This window comes from Taeniopygia guttata, chromosome 1, assembly GCF_048771995.1.
Source record: "Taeniopygia guttata chromosome 1, bTaeGut7.mat, whole genome shotgun sequence".
NCBI lineage: Eukaryota > Metazoa > Chordata > Aves > Passeriformes > Estrildidae > Taeniopygia > Taeniopygia guttata.
Window position 1 is genome coordinate 63,865,891 of NC_133024.1, and position 25,219 is coordinate 63,891,109.

The window sequence follows — 25,219 nt, forward strand, 5'->3', positions numbered from 1 at the left end:
CATAGAAAGCTAAAGATAGTCACACTGAGAAAGAAAACCTAATCTGAATCTTGAAGGACCACACAGATTATATTTTAAAACAGATATTTTAAGATATTTTTAGATATCAGAGTATGGCACTAAGACCTAAAAGGTGTAAAACCTATGAACCAGAGTTCTTTCTGATAAGCAGTTGGAGTTGTACTTCAATAGGCACAATTATGTGACCCACAGCCATAAGATGAATATCAGAATTTTGTGCTCTGAGCTTTCTCTTTTCATTTTTGAGCATTCATCTACATTTCTTGGCACCTCCCCACAGAGCTGTAAGCAATCTCTCACCTACCTCACCTAAGCTGAAGTGACCAAGCCCTCACAACTGCTTTAGTTCATCAAAGAAGCTTCTAGAGAAATTTCATATGTCAGGAAATAATTTAGGAACTTTTATGCATGAGTGTTTTAATTTTTACTACTTTTTACTTCCTGGAAAAATTCAAGAACATCTTTCAATCAGGCTAATGTTTAAATTGTTCCCTGCCTATTTTCTCCCAAACCTTGGAAATGCTGCCAACTCTTCCACAGGGGACTTTCAAGATTCAATAAGAGTAGCTAATTTAGATATGGCTGGATCTTATCAGCTTTATTTTTCCAGGCTTAAAAAATTAGCAATTCTGGACTATTGCTGTTTGTTTGAGTTGTACACAACAATAACAAACTTCAAGCCTCTTCCAGTTCCTCCAGCAGATTACACAAAAAAACTGTGTTGTCTGTAGGTTTCTGTGCTCCATAGATTGTAAGCTTATGGTGACACAGACAGACGCTGCAGATTTTGTTACATAACTTTAAAAAGGTTTCATTGTTATGGAGGGATTAGAAAGATCAGTTGATGGAAAAGAGCTTATACATCTACAGTAGTTGTTACACTTAGGTCAACAAAATCTATTCTTATTTCTGCTCCTCTACATGCACAGTGAATGCAGAGGAATTCCAAGAAATTCAATAACACAATTGTGAAAATTTATAAAGCAACTAAAAATTTATTTCTCCTTTTGACAAACAAAAGAATTTCTTTTAAGCCTATATGTTTACAGACTGTTTAAATTTACAGGAGAAGAGGAAAAAAAAAAGGAAAATGAAGAAGGTAAAAAAAAGGAAAAAAGGTTAAAAGGTAAAAAAAGAGAAATACTTAAATAGAAATAGCTTGATTACTATCAGTAGGAAGATTTATATCTACTTGTAGAGTTAAATTTAAAGTGGCACTTGCACCAATGACAAAAACAAAGGTCTAATATGTAGCAATGAACAGAAGAAAGGTTGTGCTACAAGGTAAGCAATCAGTAAATGTCACAGTGTGTCACAGCATACCTATGAGCTAGCTAAAACAAGGAATTTGATTAGTATAAATTATTTGTTATATTCTTTTTGCCACTGTAGGCAATTTGGCATAGAACAGAAATGCAGGGGTTTATTTGTTGCCATCTTCCAGAAAAACTCCAACTCAAACAGAAAACCCAGTAACAAAACTTTCATATTTCCTGTTGAGCCTAAAATGCTCAATTTAAGCATTCCTTTTTCACTGCACCTAAAATAATTAATGAGTAATTGTTAAGAAAACCTTTACTGTAATATTAAGGTTTAAATTCTATACCTTAACCACAGCAGCTATAATAAGGAAAGCAGAAGAAAAGCTATGAGGACATGTAGTGTATAAATATTTGTAAGAAGGCAAATGAATAAAAATATTTCCTTGATACCCATGAGAGTCATGAAGTGTTTCTAATTTATTCTTCAGCATATGAAAGTTCTCATTGCCTCATTATCATACAAGGTATTGTTACGTGTACAAATATAAATGTTGTTTTTATTCCCAGACACAGCTACAACCAGCAGTCAGTGAAGATATTGCTACAGATTAGCCTCTCTCAAAATGAAAAGTAAATTACAACCCAAACCTTCCTGCTGTGCAGACTTCCCCTTCATATTCCTGCTATTTCTTTCTCCAGTCCATGTGGTCATTATTTTGTGCTCAAGCTCTTTTTAATGCCTCCATTACATTATTAAATAATTCTTTAAGTGTGCTGAAATATTTTTTATTTCATTTTCAAAAGTCTCATTAGAAATAAATTTTAGATGATTGCTGAAGGCATGATTAGAACTGTCTTAGAAAATGCCAGACTTCTATTCCTTAGAGACTTTAATGCTCTGTATTTGAGTCTGCCCTGAATGACATCAGTATAATAACTTGAACTGAGAAACAGTATTCTAAGAAATTCCATGTTTCCAAATTTCCATTTGCATTCAAGTCAATTTAGATAGGAGGCATATGTCTAATTGACACAGCTTGCTAGGACTCCTGGAATTTAACTAAACAGTAATCTTACTGCATGTCTTAACTAAGAAATAATTAATTTTTGAGTAAATTTTTGGGTAAAGCACTGTGTCATGTGCTGGTTTTGCAATTGCAAAATGATGTAGGATCATCTGTCATTTTTGCAGTATATCATGTAAGTGTTTGCCTCTGTATTATGAAGGACAATTCAAAAAAATTAACACTTTGAAGAGACTGCAAGTCTGCTGCCACTTGCCTCAGTGAAAAATAGTAATTTACATTATTTTGCACTATGCTGGGGACAATTCAGTCAGAGGACATAGTTCACTGCCTTACCAAGGTTACAGTTCCTGTATTCACGATCAGAAGTGTGAATTCTGACGAATCCCAGTCAGGTTCTCAGTGGGCAAGAGGAAAATGTGCCGGTCTGATGGCACATGCAGTCAAGATCAAAGCCTATTTCCTTCTCACTCTAGACTGATCCCAAAATATACTTGGCAATGAATGCACTGCTCCTTACAAGCCTCACATCCCTTGTCATTAGAAGTATTATTTCTACTGAAAATTATTTTCAGACCAGAGCAGATAAGTCTGGGTGGGTGCCAAGTGGCTGCCATACATACAAAGTTGTAATTCACAGCAATTTGAAAGAAAATTTAGAGAGTCTAGGTGGCTTGTACTGCTGGATATGGAATCTTATCTCTTCATAGACTGAATGTCAGTATTACGTTATTTTGTGTCTAATGACATAAAACAACAGCTTTTCAGATGCATTGCACCAGCATTCAAAAACAAAATGATGAAGAAACTGGAGATGAGATACTCTTATTACATCAGCCTTATATAAGGAAGCATACATAAAGTATGCAGATCTCCAACATCACCATCAGGTCCCTCCAGGTGTATACTTATATACAGTGATTATAGAGATGCCACAGTACTCTGTAGAAAGGAAGACACCACAGGTTCATGCATTAAATACAGTTCACAAGCTAAAAAAGAAAAATAATTTCACTTGTGGGAGGCATTTTTCTCTATTTTATATGGAGATTTCCCAAAGGTGCTTAAATCTGTTGGGTCATATTTCTGTATTTCTCATGATAAGCTAAGGACAGTAGGGAGTCCAGCTCCAGGCTAATAAATGTTAGGCAGCTCACAAAGGTGTGTCCTACTTCTCTTAGCCAGAAGGACCACAAGGGCCACAAGGATGCAGGGGAGAAAACAGAGAAGACAATTCCTTTGGGGTTCCAAAGAAGTCTTCTCTCCTCAAATATAAATTAATCAAATAAACATGTGGCTTTGGCATCTGTGTTATGCTTTCCTGAAGTCTAAATTGCAGGTCCAGCTGATGACTCTATGTTGAAATGAGTCACCACTGTTCACTCCAACACCATCCAAAGCACTTGGAATATGACTAGAAGCAAGGACCAGTACTTTTGGATGGTGTTACTTATGACAAGAATTTGGGAACAGTCTGCATCCAGATAGAATTTGAATCAAACAGTACATTATTTATTTTTACTGCTGCTTGACACTGTCTGTTTCTCAAAAATCAACTTTATTAGAATCAGCCTCTGTCAGAAAAGTTCTGCAGAACAAAACTACCTCATAGCATAAAAATGTTTGTATTAGCACAAATTTTCTTCTGCTGTTAATAAGACCTGCAAAACATCTTTAGATACAACAGGCAAAGGAGATAATACCTACTTATTCTTTCTTCACCACTACTAAAAATTTTTCATTCTAGACATTTTGACTGAAAGGTGATTTAGTCAGAGACATCAGTCACAGCTGGTAAGAAAAACAAAACTCAAAACTGATATGGAATTTTGTATAGTTGTGTCAAGCTAATAATATACTCAAGACATAGTATATGTCTTTGGAGAGTATTTGTAAAAGCTCTGTTTTCATTAACCCAATTCATGTGTTATGGTTTTCAAATTCATTAGTTCTTCATGTAAAGGCCCCAGATGGCAGCTTGCACTAGATAATAACTAGTAATAACATGCAATAAAATTCACAACTGACTCATGTTGAGCCTGCTACCCACCAGCACCTCCAGACTCCTGTCCGCCAGGCTGCTCTCCAGCTATTCGTCTTCCAATTTATACTTGTGCCTGGCATCTCTCCATCCCAGGTGCAGAATCTAGCATTTGTTCTTGTTAAATTTCATCCCATTATTGATTTCCCAATGCTCCCAACTGTCTTGATCCCTCTGCAAAGTCTCTTGTCTCTCTAGAGAGTCAACAGCACCTCCCAGTTTGGTATCACCAGCAAACTTGTTAATGATGCACTCAACTTCTGCATCCAGATTGTTGCTTAAAAGTATTGAACAAAACTTACCCTAGAACTGACTCCTGAAAAAAATGCTGCTGGTGACCAGACAGGCCCACTCACTACAACCCTCTGAACTCTGCCTGCCCTTAATCCATTTCTTCACCCAGCACACCTTGATCATACCATAACACTAGAGAGAGGCTTTTTCCAAGGGCATGTAGTGACAGGACCTGGAGGGAATGGCTTTAACCTGACAGAGGGTAGGTTTAGATTAGATATTAGAAGAAAATTCTTTACAGTGAGAGTGGTGAGGCAGTGGAACAGGTTGCCCAGAGAATTTGTGGATGCCTCGCCCCTGGCAGTGTTCAAAGCCAGGTTGGATGGGATGCTGAGAAACCTGGTCTAGTATAAGATGTCCCTGATCAAGGCAGTGTGTTTGGAACTAGATGATCTTTAATGCTCCTTCCAACCCAAGCCATTCTATGGTTCTGCGTTACACCTTTAGCTGCATGTATCTTAAAACAGTATATTTCACAGTAAATATGCTACGTGGCTTGAAAAATAGAATATTTGATCTGGAACATAGTGGAGTTTATGTAAAAAAAAAAAACCCTGTTATTGGATATAGATGATTTTTCAGATCATTCATTAATACCTTAAGTTTCTTGGTTGTATGGATATCAAAAATGTGCCCCAGCATTACCCCTGGGTCATTTTTCACTTTATTTATGTTATATTTGAAAGTCTTTTTTGGCACCCCTTTTAGCTTATGCTTAGAATATTTTGTGAATAAAATTTTATATTGGAGGGCTGGTTTATTATAGTGCTTTGCCTGCACAATCAAGTAGCTTGTGATGATGGCAAAAGGATAATTTATACCAGCTTTCACCTGGAAACATGATTAAATTCATTAATAGCTCCATAATTGTGCTAGGATTAGTTGCATTCTTAACATCAAACACATTGCTGGATTGAGGTCAAACAGTTTAGGAAGTTTTTGCTGGGCATACTATATACCATATAATTCAACACATGAAAGGAAAACTTGGAGAACAGATGCTGCTGGAACATGAGACAGAGAAACAGGAAAAAAAAATCAGACTGCATTGAATTATCAATCTGTTCCCCATAAAGGGAAAGCAGGGTTTCTAGGAAAGTTAACCAGTTCTGAGAGTCTGCAAATTAAAAAATTGTCAAAATACTAGAAACAAAGAAGTCTTCAGTTTTTACACCTTTTTCTTTTTATAACATCATGCTGAACTTGCAGTATAATGGAGAGGCAGCAAATATATATGTGTGGTAAAAGATTTCTGCATGTGGTGGGGGAATGAGGAGGGAAAGAGAGACTCTGTAGGGTTCTTTCTCGATTTCAACAAGAAAGGCCCAACAGATTTCATAAGAGGACAAACAATAGCACTATAGATAGTGAAAAATTTTCCATCCCTCCACATGCTGGGAACTCCTCATTCGCGCAGCATCAGACAGACTCCAGGGAGGTTTTTCCAACTGCATGCTGCAGATTCCCTCCACTGAGAGGTCCCACTTCCCTCCCATGCCAGAGTGCTCTGGTTGCATAACAAGCAGAATCAGCTCTAGATCAGCTTCCCCTGGCACAGCGCCCGGGGGTCCTCTGTGCACACCTGCAGTTTCACATGCAGTGGCTGCCTCAGCTCTGAGCACAGCGCCCGAACCAGAAAGCAGAAAAAGCTGTTCAAGATCACTCGAATACAAAGTCATCTCTCAGGCTGCCAATGTAAACAATTGAATCAGAAGTGCTGGTATGAAACTTCAATAAATATTTATATTCACCACAATACCAGGAACAACTTCCTTGAAAGGAGATTTGAGGTACTGAAATACTCCAAAAGAAAAGTGGCAAAGAGTCCATACTTAAGCATGCTTTTCAGGATTTTCAGAATTCTGAAAATTCTGCAGAACATACCTATATTGACAAGAAGACATGCTAGAATAAAGAGTTAAAGGGCTTTCCTTCATGCTTTCCATAAGTTTTGCAAAGCCTGTAATTAGCACTGACTGTGATTTGCACATTTTTTAAACAAACAAGGAGCTATGATGCTGTCAGCCTACATAAGACTCTTGAGGAAGTGAAAAAGGATTGAAGGCCTTACTTAAGCATGTGAAGAAGGGTTACTGTAGTTTTTTCAAAATATGCTGGCCATTGCCACTGTAAGCTCACTGCGGTGTATGCATATCCTGAAGATACCTGGATCAAGGATTTTTATCTAAACTGTGGATAAATTGGTGCACAATTCTTCACAATTAAGAAATTTGATGGCACGGTGTTTTATACTGAAGACTGGGCATTCTAGTTCCTGAAATAACTAAACTTTCCAGAATTTGGGTTTACCCCTGGCTCACATGTAAACACATTGTAATTAATCTTTTGATGCACCTTGTGATAAAGACACAAGCTCAATCAATCTGACATGGTATTATTTAGAAAGAGAGAAGGGGGCAGTTTCAAGGCAGAATACTTGGGACTATAGAAGAACAGGAACCCTTTTCATTAGCTGGCCTTCATTTGGATCCAATGCATAGGTTTGGAATTAAAATCTTTGCATAGTTTCCCTTTTTGTCTTATTGGCTTTGAGGGACTAGCAGTAAAAGTTTACCTCTCTAGTAGGACTCAGGTAACTTTTAGAAAGATGGCCCCACAGTGTCTTACAGAGTCGGGAGAGAAAAATGATATCCCTAACATGGCCTCGAGGCTGAAAATATCATAGGTGGTGAAAATGAAAAAGATCTGAGAAAAAATTTTGTTCTTGTGTGAGACAGAAGAACTAATAAAAGCTCTTAAGGAAGAGAAATTAATTTCTGTATTCAAAAGGAAAAGGAAAGCTGCCACTGCTGGATTTCAGAGTGATGACACTTCAAAGCAGGCATCATCATGACTAGCAGCACTCTAGAAAATTACACAGAATGTCTCCCAAAGCTTACCAGCGAGAAAAAAAATCCACAGTACAAAACAGCTTTCCAGTCTGCTTAATCTAAACAAAAGCAGGGCACATAAAAGCAAATGGTAAAGTTTAAAAAGTTTGTTTGTTTCATGGTCCCCACACACATTTGTGTTCCCATGCTGTGAATGGAAAAGCATCCAAAGTAAAAGTGGTCTTGCTGTCCCAAACTGTTCACTTGCAATTAATTCTCCCTGTGGACACAGTGGGGTTTTTGTTGATTTTAAAATGCACACAATTCAGAGCAAAGAAAAACAGGAAGGAAACAAAAAATCCTCATAATGACATGCGGTTGTAATGTTTTGAATTTCTTTCATGTGTCATAAACATCTACAAGATGACCTGTATGCGTCTATGGGTGCCTCTTATAAACTACATGAAGAAGAACAATGCAAACTTTGCTATAATGCTCTCAAAATCTGCCCTTTCATCATGATGAAAATGCTGAAAAAAATAACTACTTCTACCTGTTCTCCTTGGTAAAAAAAAAATGTAGGATTACATAATCTCTTTCTATATCTGTTAACCTCAAAAACATTTTTGGAATACGTTGGCCCAATTCAACCAGATTTGACAGAGATAAAGATCTCAAAAGTATAAAATTTATGCATGGGCAGTCTGGTATACCTTAAGAATATAAATACCCTTAGTGAAGTAAAGACGCCATTTACTGGACAGCAAAGAGTCTAAGGGGAGGGAAATTATATGAATGCTTTAACTGCAGAAACTGCAGAAAAAGTTTTACTGGACCCAAAAAAATAAAAAGGCCAAACATATTTTTAAATATCTATGAGAAAATTTATTTAAATAGATTCATTGTGAAAAGGGTGATAGGTGAGACTTAGCAGAAATCCATGACCTACATCTGAAAGCATCCCATTAGTTAAACACCAAAGCTCCTGTACTGCATCTGTGAACTAAATTCTGTCCTGCAAGGGACACCAAAATTGAGATACCAATCTTTCATAAAGGTTGCCAACTGAAAGTTGTGCTTTAGTGAGTATTAGCAGAAATCTATTTCCCATCTTTTGTGGTCTCACTGCATATCCTGCAGACCAGACATGCCAAACTTGCCTAGTCTCCAAAGCCAGCACTGCTGCCATGGATAATACACTGGCAAGATGCAGGAGTCAAAATCTCCCTTAAATGGGAAGTGCATCACAGGTCATCTGCTTCATCAGCAATGCAGGTCCTGTCTCACCAGCTACATGTCTCAAACACCTATCAAGAAATATTTGCATCACCCTTCCATCTGTGTGCAATATAGGGTGGTATAGATATGGACTCCTGGAAAATTATTTTAAAATATCACAAGTGATGTGAAATAGTAAAAAATACCTTTATGGTTAATAATCTTTACATAAATGTAAGATATTCTGGGGCAAAATAAATCGTTGATGTATTTTTATAATGTCCTTAAACATTACCCTGTTAAACCTGGACATGGTGTTACTTACTTTTATTCCATCCTACACTTTTCCCAATCTTATTTTCATATTCAACAGTCTAAGGAAAAGGTTACATAATATTAGACTATTTTATGAGTCACAATAAGTATTGAAATCAGACAGAATATATTTTCTTTTTTTGTTGAAATTAAATAGGGAAAAAATTAGTATCTTGAACTATGAAGACTTCTTTAATGCATATTGTCTTTTTTTACTTCCTTTCCTATTGCTTACATACACTCAAAAATTTAATTGAGGCAATATTGCTTTTTAAAAAAATGTTTATTATTATTGTGCCAAAATTTTACTCCTTTAGTAAGTAAACTGATTTTTTTCATATTTATGAAAGATTCTACTGTAGTTAATGTCTAAAAAGACAGTCTGATTAGAACTGAAAGAATTCACCTTTAGCACATGCCTCCTTCAGAAAAACAGAGTAAAATTACAAAAATAAAGGGAATATTCTCTACATTTGTTTTGCAATGTATTACAATGTCTAAGTTAAACATGAGAGTGAAAGTAGCTATAAACCTAGAATAATACACTTTAAAAACACAAAATATTTTTCACACTTCCACAGCATGAGGAAAGCTGTACAGTGTTCTGAAAACGTTTGATGAAACCAATAGCATCACTAGAGATAGACTGAAAATATTCAAAGGTGATTAGTAATTATCTTTCTCAGAGCTCCTGCTATGTTCACATTTTTGTTAAACATGCATGAAACAAAGTCTGTAAAATTATCATTTAATTAAAACTCTCACCAGTCAAAATCCACTGTGTGTGTCAAAGTGCCATTTAGAGTCTGTAAAGTAAACATTACACCAGTGAAGATGTTGCTGTTATTAATCAAACTCCATACATTTAGGGTTAGTGCAGGTCCTAGATCACACTGAGTGCAAAAGCTACTCACATTTATAAAAATGAGAGCATCTATTACTAGACAGCAGTTCAGGAGTCTTTCTGTGTCCAGATGAGACAGCCTTTTCTAAGTAGAATTTCCAAGTCAAACTTATGATAAGTTTAAGCTGTCTGATGGCAATTCCCTACTGCCTTTCTGGATCTGACCCAAAGCCCATTTAATTCAGCTGGAGCCTGTCCACTGACTCCAGCAGGCTCAAGTTCAACTCCCCTATAGTCTACATAGCAATCAGATATTACTCAAATTTGATACAGCTGAAAATACTTTCAGCTTTCCCACCATTTTTAAAGACACATATTAATATGGGGTAATAAAACATCCGTACTCCAGGAAATACTGAATTTCTGTTCTGCTAAGATCAGTAGAGGTGAAGGGGCAGAGAACCCAACAAAAATCTGAGCAGACAAACAACTAGGAACTATCCAGAACCTTAATTCCCATTGGCTTTCCTGGGAAATAAACACATTTAACCTTGAATATTTTGCTATAAATAATATATATAAAATATAGTGACATATATTTTTAATATGTAATCTTTATTATTTTGCTCAAACAGACCTTGACACTACCTTTAACTCCTGTTGACTTCAGTGGGTGACTGAGACTTTGACAACAGACAGGATCAGGCTGTCTGTGTCACCTGTGTGTAGTCAAAGATAAAAGCTGATAAATTACATCCAGTAGTGATATAGCTCCTCCATTTTTTCACATCACAAGCAAATATGTCCACATCTAAAAATACTGTTGCACATCAGCTCTGCATGCCATATTTATACTTCAGTGCTTTCAAAGGACATATTTTAGAAATATTCTGAAGTGTTTGTAAGAATGAAAGCCAGGTTTAATGATTAAATTGATTCTATTCAAGCAATTGCTCCACTATAGAGAAGGGGAAAATTACTTGTGGTATCTGCTTCTAATCCTCTCACAAACCCTTTTGTTGCTCTTGCATCTTAATCTCCTTCCAGAATTTTTACTTGCTATCTTAATTTCACAGATGTTCTCAACAAGTGGTGGGTTGCAATTTTGCTTAGGTGAGCATTTTCTGATTCTGTGGGAAAGATATCAGATACTGCAGCTATTGGAACCAATGGGAATACATCACTGTGTACCCATCATGGTGAAATGAACAGGCTTTTCCTTCCTTTTGGAGAGGTCTCAAAGGAAAGGAGTGCAGCTGTGTGTTTCTTACTCTACAACAATGGGAGCTTTATAAAATATGTGGTCACTATCTACTTCCAGGCGTAAGGAGTATTTCATGTTGTAGCTGCGCAGGCTGCACTATCATGCAGAATTTTCCCTGGAGCATGCGTCCAGCACAAAAGGGTTCCTCAGTTCTCAACCACACTGTAACAGCATACTTGACACCATCCTCCTGATCATTATGTTGTGTTTGGGAGGGACCTGGATGAAGACACAAAGACAAAGCAAATTTAAGCACCTCAGAATGCCTGTGGACCTCAGAACTGAAAAAAAAAAAAAAAAAAAAAAAAAAAAAAAAAAAAAGGAATTTCACCACAAAAGGATAGGCTAGTTCTTGCTGCTCTAACTCAAAGGCATCCTATGAGAAGCAGAAAAGATACAGTTGATAATGAAACAATTTGTTTATTCCCATGGACATCTTCCAGTCCTTCAGCAGCTGCAGCATGCAGTAAAGGTTCCCAGGCCCTCTAGGGTGGACAGAATAACTGGATTTTTTTGTCTCCATAATGATTTGCTGTCAGCAGCCAACTGTCTACCTTTTCCATGCCTACTGCAATCTGTAAGAAAAAAAGGTTTCATGTTTTGCATTTTTACTACTTTGTTCTCACTTAGGAAGACAGTGTAACAAAAAGAAATAATCATTAGGTGTGATATTTTTTTATTAGGTGGGGCTTTTTATTTTGGCAGAAAAATAGTTTTCTCTAAAAGCACATGCTCTTCCCTGAAAAATATTTCATTTTTACTGAGAAATATTTGGTTTTAAGTTCTTTTTTTGAATTTAAATAATATTCAGGTTAATAATGCAAATTTTAGAGACTTTTAACTCCCCTTAGTGGACAGATCTTTCCTTGCTTTGAGAAGCAACACAAACAGAGGGTCTTTGGTTTTCCCATGTGAGCATTGCATAATTGCAAAGAGGTTTGTTTTCCTGTTTGGCCCTTCTGGAAAGGAACTTTTATTATCAGCCATCCTACATGAACAATGATACAAGCAAATTCTGAGGAAGTTCTGGTTCAACTCATCCAGTCACAATGGGATAAGAAAAATGACATTGACACTTCTCAGCCAACACACATGAATACAGAAGGCAGTGTACTCCATTCTGTTCCAGAGTGTGAAAAAAAGACTGAAATATGGGCAGCCAAATGCAAAGAAGAAAAAAAAATTAGGATTCATCCTAAAAATCTTTGAAGTAGAGACACAAAACAAATCCATGTATATAAATGTCATACTCCTGTATTTTTGGCAGAGTGATTTTCAACTGTCAAGAATTGGTATTTTGTATAGACTGCTTTGTTAAAACCCACTGCACCAAGTTTTTCTCATTTTAGACAATTATGTTGTACAAATTCATATACAAAACTTAACCCACTTCCTAACTGCCAATCATTGGGTTTTATTTAGATATCTCTAAAAAACATAATCTCCAGTGTATCCTGCGATCTTGGTGAAATTAGCAGTTTGTTGAACAATCCTGGCTGCCCACATTGTACTCAGAGCACTGAGGCACACACTACCAGGGGTCCTGGAGAAAAGAGCAACAAGATAACTTGAACCCATGACCACAGGAGTCCATGCAGCACCTCAGGAAGGGGACATTCTCCTTTATCCCAGCACTTTACCTCAGCAGGTCAGAGTTCACAGAGCAGATACCAGATTTGTAGCTTTTGCCACTGTTTTTCCACACAATTTAACACCTTTTTCTCCCTGATTCTGATTTTTACTGAACAGTTATATGCATGATCATTTCACAGAATCTTGAAAATTTTCATTACATCTTTAAAAACACTTTGTATGTATAAAATATGCAATTACTGGGTTAACCAGCTATTTGAATTTCAATCTTTGTTGATCTAGAAGATATTATGTTGGATGCATAAGCAATGATTCCATGTTCTTGTCTATCTTAGCACCCTCCCATAGCTCCTTCTGTCAATGACTGGTGCAGGACAGCTGCTGTGATTCATGTCTTGCCACTATCCACATACACAACAGCCCTGAGCCAGCGGGATTTAAGACACATCACAGACTGAAAACACAGACTTCTTTGCTTCTCATCACCCTGAAACACATGGTAAAAGGACTGGAAAAAAATTAAAAAGGGGAATGTCAGTCCAAAGAGAACAACATCTCTCTTAACTTCTAAGTGACATTTCCACTTACCCTCAGATGGGTGCTGGCAACATTTAGGATGCTGGTTTGCATCCACAGCAGCTCATTGCCACTAGCAGTTATAACTAGAGAGCCACTTCAGATTTGCTGGGGCGTTTTTGTAGATTACACTTCTTTAGCCCCAAGGCTAAAGAAGAAAACCTCTACTCTTTTTCTTAGGAAATATTTACTAATTTTATTTGCTCATACCTCCTTTTCCCACTTCCATTACTCATGTAGAACTAGTTGCAGGTTGGGGTTGAGGGGAAGCTGATTAATACAGCACAAAGAGATGAGGCACCTCACAGGGCTTTCAGCAATAATCCTTCTTCTAATGGATGCTGACACCTACTACAATGATCTGGCTTCTTCTAACCCTCAGTCACCTCAACAGACCAAAGTAAACCTCACCTCTTCACTTTGTACTCTGCTAACATCTATGTTAGGATGTGAAGCAGAATAAGGGTCACAAGTTTTATTTTAGTAAGTGAACCTTAATGTTAGGGTGCCTTTATTTAGTGCCTTAGCTTAGCAAAATACAGTTTATTCTCAATATCAGGAGCAGCATTCATGGTGTGAGAACAACACATGAAACAGACCTGGATAAAATACAGCTAAAAAGACAGCTAAAATAGTATACGTGTAACCTCTACTCCAACCACTAGCAAAAGAGGCAGTTGATAGGGCAAGGGATCTTTCAGTATGAAGTTTTAGTTGAGATCCAGTTTCATATAAGCGTTAAATCTCTAAGATGGAGACAGCACAAAAGGCACTCAAATACAATATAGCTACTGAACACCATCAGAACAGAAAAGTCAATGAGCACAGCTTGGACCCAAGTACCAGAAGTTTTATTCCCTGAATAATCTTATAAAGAATATAATAGCTTATTTGCTCTCTTTGTCTATGTGTATAGAAACAATATCTCTTCAGAGCAGTCCTCATTTTTTAGCATGGGATCTTGTATGGAAAATCAATAAAATTGTCAGTCTTGCTTTAATGTTTTTCATGTATAAAGTGTTGTGTACATTTATTTGAGTTCCCTGTCTTAATTGTTTAAAAATAAATAAATATGAATATTTAAATTATCCAATTATCAAATTATCCAAAATAAGTGTAATATATTTGAAACTAACCAGGAAACTAAAATTACTGACTTCATAGGTCCAGTGAGAATTCCTGAAGTGAAGAGTTCTTTCAGTGATTCAATCACATATAAATTACCTGCAGAAATAACAAATCTGTGGAGTAGGAATTAAGACAAAATTAGGAAAGAGAAGTTGTTTTGGTTTTCAGTTTGAAAATGTTGCTTTTCTCGAATTTAAAACAAAATAATGGAAGAAATTGCAGTGATTTTTTTTTTTATAACAGGCAGCATATTCCTCCAGTTTTCATCCACTTTTTGTTTGTTTTCATTCATTCTGAAATTCGTCCCCCTCATACAGAGTCAGCACAAGGACCAGGGACATTCAGTGCTATGATGACACAAATGCTTGGGGTCCAACTGTGTCCACTGCTTCAAGCAAGCACCTCTTGTGCTAGATAAGAACTCCAAGGTATGTTACATGACAGACAAGTGCTAAAAACTCCTAAACTTCATATGGGAAGGGAATCTCTCTAAGTCTGTAATGGCTGCTGCTGTGTTGATGGACTGTGACTCCAGTTTGAACTCCTGATGTAGACAAATGCAAATTACAATGTTGGGTTTTTTTTGCTGCCTATTGTCATTGTTAAAGTGATACAATAGGCCAAAAATCTTGCCCTTGATTGTATAAACATGCTGCCAAAGAATACTAAAAGCTGTTCAACTTCTGATGTAGGGAATGCATAGCATATGAATCTGGGAGCCAGAAGGACTATTGAATAATATCTGCTGGATATGATTTTTCACTGCATTTTTTTTTTTCTTCTCTTACTGTCCATGAGAAGCTGGAACCTATGTAGATGTTTGGTCCTCTGTGGCAGAGGATTCAGGATTCAACTTTTGTTAATGAAAATGGGCCAACTGGATAGCAGAAATCAAGTTAGCTAGTAACCAAAAGCACATGGCTCATCCACATGCCTGTGACTCAGACAGCCCTCTACCCCACGTGAATATTACTTATATTTGTCAAGCTGCTAAGTTTGGAGCACAGGGAAGCCTGACAGAAGCCTACCTATGCTGGCCAGCATATTTAGTCTCTTGAAGTTCTGTATTATTTTTAAAGTGTTTTAAAGTACTCACCAGAAGTGTCTAACATGGCCAAGTTTTGTTTTAGTATCTTTGGGCCCAGTCATGAGCTACTGAGAGACATTTCCCATTTGTACTGATGGGCAGGATACTAATCCTTTCATCAATCTTTTCTCACTTGCTGCTCCTCCAAGACCACACTAACAAATTTAGATGCTTCCCCTTAGCACTTCAGCAAAAGGCAGAAGAAGTTTTATGAGAACAAAAGGAGAGAAAAAATATTAGGGTAATTTTCTGCAATGGAAGCAGACTGCTGGACTTGACAAAATATTTTCAGCAGTGCAGTGTGCAAGGACTCAGCACCAGACTCTCGTTGTTTATATAAAAAACAAGTATGCCTAAAAAGTCACTGAGTCCATGGGAGTTTTCCCCTATCTTTGAGTCAGACAGCTTGAGATCACAAGTTTTGCTGCTGATACAAAGTAGTCTGTTCTCTGTTTCTCACTTCACTTAAACGTGGTAATTAGTAGGTCTTAAACACAAGTCCCCAGGCTTGTATTGGCTTCCTCTGAGTTACTCTACAGTCAAGCTCAGGCCTTTCGGCACTTTTTGATTTATTTTAGGGCTGCAAGGACCACATCCCCCATTATAAATATTCTGATACCTGCTGTTGTTTACTCTACTCCATAGTTTCCTCACAAGCGCAACCATAAGGCTGCACGTAGTTCAGCCTTCACAGCATTCATTTCCCACTTCACACAAATGTCAAAGGGTATGGAACTGAACTTGCCAGTGATTCATTAGCATGAAATTCAAGGTTTTTCTTTAGTTGCAACCCTAGTTTGGCTGAGCATTAGGATTGTATCTGTGTATATATTCAGTGCATCCAAGCCAGTAACTCCTTGGGTGGTCCAGGAACTCCCCAGCTAGTTATCTGCCTAGAAGAGATAAGGGCCTGGTCTCAGGCAACCTAAAAATAGGTGAATGATTGAACTGTGCACCACCTTCAGAAATATTTGACTGACTGATACAGGAGTTCTCCAGGTAGAAACACTGGGCAAATTATCTAGTAGGTATGGCTGTGTAACTCCAATTTTTATGCTTTAATATACTGATAAATATCTTGGTTGTAGTCTAAGATTCCCAGGCCACTCCTCCTAGATAATTTATCAAACAGTGCATAGATAGTTAAATATAAACAGTCAATAGAAGCATGATTGCTTCTTATTGGTTGTATATTTAGATGTTTTTATGTAGTTTAGATAATCTATAGAAAGTAATTATGTATGACGTGGACTGGTAATGTAGGACCATGACCATCGGAGTTACAACAAATGAACAGAAAAGTGATTTGTGAAATTCATGTCATCAAGCTGAAGACATCATGGCAAGGATGGCTGCAACTGAGACTTGTTTTGACACCAAAGAATGACAAATAATTTTTTCCAAGAGATGTAATTCCCTGTGCAAGCATTATTTTTTGATAGGAACTTTTCTGTACCAGCATCAGAATCTTCAGGTGTCTGCAAGTGCATGGAAACAGGTCTGGTCAAGTGCATGGAAACAGGTCTGGTTTTGTCAACTATGTTGGAAAATATTCTGATCCTATGCCTAATAAGTAAAATTTTCTGGTTTAGGATTAAAAAAATTAATTTTTGGTGATTCATTTTCAGCATAGCAACCCATCAGAAGCCATTTGGATTATTAATCATACAAGAACATTGCTTTAAATGGCCAGAGACCAATTTTTTGGTGGCAAAAATTTATTTGTCCAATCCTTTGAGTTCAGTTCCACTTGCCAATATTCCTTATCAGTTTCCATTAAAAATTGATGCTCCTTTCATCACTTCTTTTTTTTTTTTTTTTTCCAGAAAGAATATTTAGAAGTGACATCAGCTGGTTTCCTAAAGTCTACAAGTAATCAAGTAAACCATTGCTGCTATCTCTTTGCTTAAGCAGTATTACACAGGTCAAAGACCAGACTGTAGTCTCCAACATGTCTTCCTGATACATTTAATGGCCCCTGTGGGAAATGTATAACCATGGCATTAATAATGCTCAATAAACAGATTTTTTTTTCACAAAAATGCATCATTTCAATGGAATCATGAAATAAATTCACAGTGAAACAGAGCAACAGTCAGGAAGCAGAATCTGGGAAAAGATAAGAAATAGTCATATATCCTACTGAAAAATTTCAGAGCACAAAGGCATCTCCAGAAACTAGTGCTCATTACGGGATATTGTTACACATCCTTCAGTACTATGTAGAATAATGAAAATGTAAAATCTGGAAAAGTGCATGCACTCTGTTCTGTTCTCTGGCCTGCCTACACAAATTTGTTCTCCATAGTTTGCACGATCTTACTTCCATGATCAATACATGGCTTCTTATAACTTTCAGATTTAAAGCACAGTAGAACATATTCCTAGAAAATTTCTTTAAAAGTATACAGAGGAGAATTATGTGAGCAGGACAAGCCAAGTAATGTACCTGACTTTTCTTAACATTTTGGAAAGTTGGCAGTGTTCAGCACCCCAATTCTCTTCCAGTTACAGAAAAGGTCTCTATGGTATATTTTAGTCTAAAAATAAGAGTTGTTGCTGAAGTGAAAGTTTTCTAGAAAGTGCTATAAAATAAGTTGAAAGAACTTATAATTAATCCAAAGAAAGAAGTCTGCAGCTCATCTTTCTGTTATTCCTACACACATCACAGAGCAAAGAATTCTTCACACAAACAAGAGCCCAGAGAGAAGAAAAAATGCAAATTACTTTATAAGGAAGAAAGGTAATGGAAATAGACTTTAGGTGATGGAGACTCTTTATTTTGTTTCTGGAAGTAAAGAGAAGTTGCAAACCTCAGAACTGTGACATGGAAAGCTGATGTCTGTAGTAACCTTTGGAGAGTTTTTATTTTAACAAAGCATTTCCATTACTTGATGAGTTCACCACAAGATAGCTCTAATCCAATCCTGATGTAATTCAGTTTAGGTTCATGGAATAATTTATTCGTGCCTTTCTCTCCTCTGTTCCTTTCTCACTTTGTCCACATTTTCCCTTTGTCCACATCTCCCTCTCTTCACCGAGCCTCAATTACCTCTGTAGGTACAGCTCTACATTGCACATATAGTGCTGCAAGAACCATGCCTTGTCACTCCCTCCCAAGTGTGATTCTCCTTCCCCTTTCAGATCCAGTTCTGTCTCTTAGTGTGACCTATTTCTAAATCAGAATTTTGTAACATTATCTTGGGATGACTGTTAAATACTTATACATGCTAACAGGTCCAAGAAAGATTAATGTTTTGGAAAGCCATTTCAAGGTATGAGATAAACATGTCCTTTAACTAGCAGCTTTAACTAGCAGCCAAGAAAGTGATTCTGCTACCAGCTGTGGTCATTTTCATGTTTATGTTTATCAGTGTTATCATTAAGGCCGGAGCTGTACAAAAGGAGGTTGGTGCTCAAAGCAGCCTGTGACCAAATAGTTTGTGGTTATGTCTCTTAGAGTAGCTGGCAAAACACAAAATGAAGCTGTAAAATAGACAGGACAGAATGAACAAGATCTAAATACTCCTGTAACTAAATGAATATGAGCTCCTACTAACTCTGACTAAAGTGCAATAGTTTTCTAGTGGTATGAGCTTATAAAAACTACAAATTTTGATGTACTGAAAATCTCTTATGCTTGTCCTCCTGTCTTCTGTGTGCTACAGCAGTCATGTCAAATTCCTTTGGTGTTTCCTCATGTTGTAATGACTTTTGCCCTCTGATTGATGAACCTACCCATCACTACCCTTTCTTGTCATATTGCTGAATGTGAGCACACTGTGCCAAATTAATTTCCCTCGACTAATGATGCTTCGCACTTGCTTCCAGCTGTGAATGGTGGGGGGGGTGACAACTTGATGAGACTAATAATCTTGCTGAGCATATGACATTAAGAATAAAGGCCCAGAAACTACCAAATAGATTTGTGATTTCAATGGCAGCAGTTTAAAGGCCTCACTAGCTCATTAGAGAATGAACTGATAATAATTTAAAAACTTTGCTACCTAAGTAAGTAGCAAACATGTTACTGAGTTGCTAAATGAAAAGAGAAATAAAGTAAAAGAGATATAAAAGCATATGATAAATACAGTAACTTTTTTTTCCTTAGTCCAGCTCGATAGACTGGAAACAAACAACATAAAAACTATGCAAGTAAATATCAATAATGAAAATTAACAAAAAGTCTTCTTCAGATGTCAATGATTTTGTGGGGAAAATAACCTTTATAAAGGAAAAAGTAATTTTGTAGGAATCAAAAATAGTAAGTTGAAAGAATTACCTAGCAAATATTTTGTACTTTAAAAAAGGACTTCCTAAAGACTGCAGATTGACACCTTTGAAAGTGGATGTAGATGATTTAGGAAATCAAACACTATTAAATTAGACTATCACACAGAGTATGGTTGTGTGTTAAGTAAATTAAATATTTACTTAACATTTTACAGACTCACATAAATCTCCCTACTTGAATTGAGTGAGATGTTTGGCAAATAATATTGAACCAAACAAACAAATCAAAAAATCCTCCCCTGTTTAACCAGGGTTTTTTTATGCCAAATCTATTTCCCAACTTTTCAAGAGCTTGTCTTACTATAAAAGACACCAGTAATCTCTAACAAGCTCTACAGTAATTTTTGCTGATCAAAGATATGTATAATTTATAGTCTGGAAGTGCTCTGAGTAAGATTTGTTACTACAACACAGATACTATCTCCAAGACAGTGAATTTGAAACATCTTTGTAATTTCCATGTGGTATGTAGAAATTCATCCTCATTCGGATAATTTTGTCAGGGTAAGAAGGAAAGGCAAAAATGGTGAAAGTTCTAACAGGATGGGTGGCTGGTGCCACAAAATATTGGTGCAATGTAATAACTTGTACTTGGTCAAAATATAAGGCAAGAAAAGGGATGTAATCAATAAAGGACACAAAAAGTAATAATACTCTATGCAGTAAAAGAGCTGAAAAGAGTCAGTCTGATACTCAATAGGAATATCATTGATATATATAGTGATGTCAGTGATATATATAGTGATACTGAGACTGGTCAAGTGCTTTATGCCTTCACCTGCCAGTCCTGACCAAGTCATTGTCTAGGGACCTGTCAGACAGCAACAGTGCAACCTTTAGCAGCAGTGGCAAGAAGGTTACTAAACCAGGGAGAAGAAATGTTTAGGGCATACGTTCAGGGCATATTTAAGAAAGTTAGGAGCTGGCTGGGCCAAATGTAGTTCATAAAAGCAGACTTTAAAAAATGGGTTATATAAACCTGAAGCTGCTAGCATTTATCTTTGAACCCAAATAGGATAACAAATATTTTCTTTTAACAGTGAGAAATGAAAAAGTAAAGGACTAACAGCTGCTTTAACACTAAATTTTAGAAAAATGGCAAAAGAGAACAAGGAATTAATTAGCCACCAAGGTCAGTTTGCCAAGAATAACTTAATATTTTCTTACAAAAGTTTAACAAAATTTGGGGGTAGGTAATACACAAAAGGGGCAAACTGTCTTAGCTAACATCCCCAAAGTGGGTAAGGGAAGAATATGTCTGTTCTAAACTTTGGTAGTACTAATATTTTCATTAATGATGCTGAGGTATACACTGTACATTTGTGGATTATCATAGAATGGTTTGGGTTGGAAGGGATGTTAGAGATCACCCAGTTTCCAACTCCCTGACATGGGCAGGGGCATTTTCACTAGACCAGGTTGCTCAGAGCCCCATCCAACCTGGCCTTGAACACTGCCAGGGATGAGACATCCACAACTTCTTTGGCCAACCTGTTCCAGTGCCTTGCTAGCCTCACAGTTAAGAATGTCTTCATAACATCTAATCCAAAATCTATCCTCTTTCAGTCTACACCCATTCCCCCTTGTCCTGCCACTACATGCCCTTGTAAAAATTCTCTCTCCATCTTCCTTGTAGACTCTCTTCAGGTTATGGAAAGCTGCAATTAAGTCACACCAAAGCCTTCATACACATTGGAATCACATCTTCACATATTCAAGCACACTGAGAGACAGAATTAAAAATTACTTTGTCAAGTGAAATATGTGTTGTGAAAAAGCTAGTATTTAACTCCAAACAGCCAAAAGCAAAGTCCTGCAATGGATAGAATAACCAGTTGCACTGGTTATAGACACAGACAACTCTTCATGAGTCTGTGAATGGGTGAATGCTTCAGATGTTTAAAATATGAAGACTTTCCACATGAGTCAGTGGTGCTGAGGTCTCAAATAGAGTACATTTCTTTCCATGGAACACAAAATCTCTTAAAGGATGCAAATCATCAGGAATCTAGAAAATATAGACTTTGAGATAAGATCAGAAAGCAGTGAGGATAAATTCAATTTAAAAAATCAGAATGTGAGGCTTAAAATAAATAAATATATCTAAAAATACAAAAGGTCAGGAAAAATTAAAGAAAGGAATTTGGAACGAACAGAAGCAGAAGTGATCTAGCAACTAGAGAATGAATGAATGAATGAACGAATGAATGAATGAATGAATGAACAAGAGCAGATTATTCAAGTGTCTGGGCATTTCCCAGACATCTGTCAGAAATAACAGAAAAGCTAATGTGGCCTCCTGGATATGTATGGCAAAGTGGGGAACAGGTGAGAGAACAATTTAAATCCCTTTCCGATGCTTACTTTCCACAAGTAACTGAATCTATTGCTCAAAACCTTAGAAACAAGTCTTCAAAGGGTGAGGTGTAGAATAGACTGAATTTGGTGCTTTTATCTTGAAGGGAACAACTTCAGCAAAATCTGGAGACTGGAAATATCTGCCTAGGAACCTCAGAGCACTTATCATCACTATTTGACAACTCAACTACTCTGATGCTGCCTGCAAGGAGAAAGGGAGATGAAATGTGGGAACAACAATTCTAGACACTGTAATTTTGCTGCTCCTCTTTTGTCTAAAGGCAGAAGCTATTAATCCAAGAGAGATAAGATGTACCAACAGCTGTTCATAGAATATAATAATAAACACACTTTTCACCAAATCAAGTAAGCCAAATTCACTAGCTGCTTTATATCATTCTGATCATTAAAAGTAGTGTTGATACTTCAATGCTGAATTTTATTACTCATTCACTATCCAGATTAATGAAGTCTGCCAACTTTAAATATTTTTATTTACAGAAGGGGGGTAGAGTAAATAACTGACCTGCAGTCCTTCAATGTTGTTTTGCATTGAAAGTTTTTGATTCCAGTTTGAGGTTGGCAAAGTGACACTTCACATTTTTAAGTTCTGGAGACTTCAAAGGAGACAAGTTTGCTGTTGTTGGACTTTATGACTCTTCTGCATGTCATAAAATTCTTCTACCATGTTTTCCATCACTTTTGATCAACCACAGACAAAGCACTGAGGGATTATGCATAGGAAAACAACAAAAAACATATGGTATTAGCTTCTCCACAGTCTACATCTCTTATCCGATTCCCAAAGTGAATTAAAACTCAAAGAATGAGAAGGCAAAAAAAAATGAAAAAAAGTAGAGTGAGGGAAGGTGGATGAACTTATGAGCCTGGTTGCCTGCATTAGAAACTCAATATTCTGGAATACCAGCTGTTAAATTTTTGTTTGGAATATAAACAGTATATTTGTTACTAAAAGCAGTCACTCTGGTTAAGACGCTATATTATTGATGCAACTAATGGAGCTCAAGGGTGTGTTAAGAATTAATGTAATTAATACAACTTCAAGAAGAAATTAAAAAGTATTTGCTTCTGTCCATTATTTTTGTTTATGCTATGCAATATTTTGCACTAATGGAATTATTCTTATGTTTGTCCTTTTGTCAAGGAATTGTTGGAGTTTCTAAGCACAGGTTAGAGTTTTTAAGCATAGGCAGATGACCACGGTTTCACTGAAGACCAAATAATCACCAAATAAGACCAAATAAGTATGTTTTTTTTTAAATGGCTATTGTGCATAAAACATTTCTTCCTCACATGCCTTTGAATTTCAATTTTTTGTGACACCAAGATTTCTATTTGGGTGGAGACTATTTGGCACATCCAAATGAAAGTAAATAAAGTAAAAACAAATAATTCGGTAGATTACCAATTCTGACTTGATCAGGCATGAATGTTGGAAAATATCTTCTGTGTCTGGGGATGTGAAATCTATAAACATACCTCAAAGAATAACTGAATGTTATGCTGGGGATAATTTAATCTCTCAATCACACTCTAAGTATTTGTAGAAGTCACCTGTTTTTTTCTGAGCAACTTCAGAGATGGAATAAAAAATATATTGCTAAATCTAGGTTTTAAGAGGGCATCCCAGCTCCTTCAAGCAACAGCTTTTTTCTGTCAGTCATTTGTGTGTGGCTCTAGGAGTACTTAAGCAAATGAAGCTATGACAGAATTGACCCTCCACAAGTCCAGTGGTATAACAGATTATGATTTTCCCATTAAAATTTTGCTATATTACTTGGTTTTCAGGCAGGGGGAAGAAGAGGAAGAAAACAATACTGTGAACTTGAAAAATTTCTGATTTCTTGCCAATTTTCACTATCTCCTTTTTCTTGTATAGTAATCTATCCATTGATTTGAGATTTTCACCCTTTGTCCCTTTAGAAAGATTTCCAGTGTTAGAATTCAAGACTGGTTCTTCACTGGGAAGTGAAAATTCTAGATGCCAATGGTGTAAATAGCTTTCACAGATGCTCCAGTTTGAAAAAAAACCCCTATTTTCTTCCTTCTATGCAAGAGAGGAGACTGGAACAATATAGTGCAGAGAGATATTTTAAAGTTACATAGAAAAAAATTGCATACAATTTTAAATTATGCAAAAGGATGTATGTATTTATGAGGATAATGACCCACTTCAAAACAAAGCAGTCAGAACTGTGATTTGTGCTTATTGTCAACCCAATTCTAAAAGAGACATGCTACTTACAGACCTATGGTTACTGTGAAAACATAATTTACACGTTATCACGAGGAATCCTTCTTCTATAAAAAAATGTCTGTCTTTGTGTTTCATTGAAACTCCCTTGTTAGATCTAGCAGGAATACAGAAACTTTAATAGTGTGTGGTTACAGGTATAAATCACCTAGCCCAAGGCTTGTACAGGATGCTGGAATGAATCTGAGTGGCTTTGGAAAGTCCCTCAGTAAACTGACTTTAACAGTCATTACCATGCTCTCCCTTGATGAACATATCTTCTCTCACAAATTCTAAAGAAAATTACTTAATCTCTTTGGAGTAATGCCTGGTAAGAAAGATAAGTCCAGAATCATTAACGAGTTTTCTTGGGAAAAAGCTTGATCATGCCAATTGATTGGTAAGGAATTTAACAGAGTTTTGTAATACTTAGGTTTAAGAATAGCTTGTTGTTTTCAGTTTTAGAATTTGTGAATGTCATTGCCATTTTTCAGAATATTTGTATGTGAACATATGTTTCAAAACGTGTGTCTACCTAATCTGGAACTTGGGCTATGAAAACAGTCCTGACTGTGAATTCTCTAAACTATTTCTAATTCTTCCAAAGCTACAGGAATAAAATGCAAAATGCATCAGTCCAATATTTTATTTTGCCAAAATTAAACAGATGCTGAGTCTCAACAGTCCAATTTCCATTTAAATTTAGAAGTCGTGTTTTTCACAACTCCTATGTTTGGCAATGAGGTTTTTTCCCTGATGTTTACTGCTTGAAAAAATTAAATTCCTCATCAACAGACCGGAGAGACTACTTTAAT

At 36.5% G+C, this 25,219-nt stretch overlaps 1 long non-coding RNA gene across 4 annotated transcripts in view; it reads right to left on the reverse strand.

The window, feature by feature from the left end:
• Positions 1–9,271: 9,271 nt before the first annotated feature.
• LOC140684266 (uncharacterized) overlaps positions 9,272–25,219 on the reverse strand; it is a 101,963-nt gene continuing 86,015 nt past the window's right edge. For all 4 annotated transcript variants that reach the window (XR_012056274.1, XR_012056270.1, XR_012056273.1 and 1 more), the window contains 2 exons: positions 22,677–22,874; positions 9,272–11,334 (listed from right to left, as the gene is read on the reverse strand). This is a non-coding gene — a long non-coding RNA (uncharacterized lncRNA). The remainder of the gene's footprint in view (positions 11,335–22,676; positions 22,875–25,219) is intronic.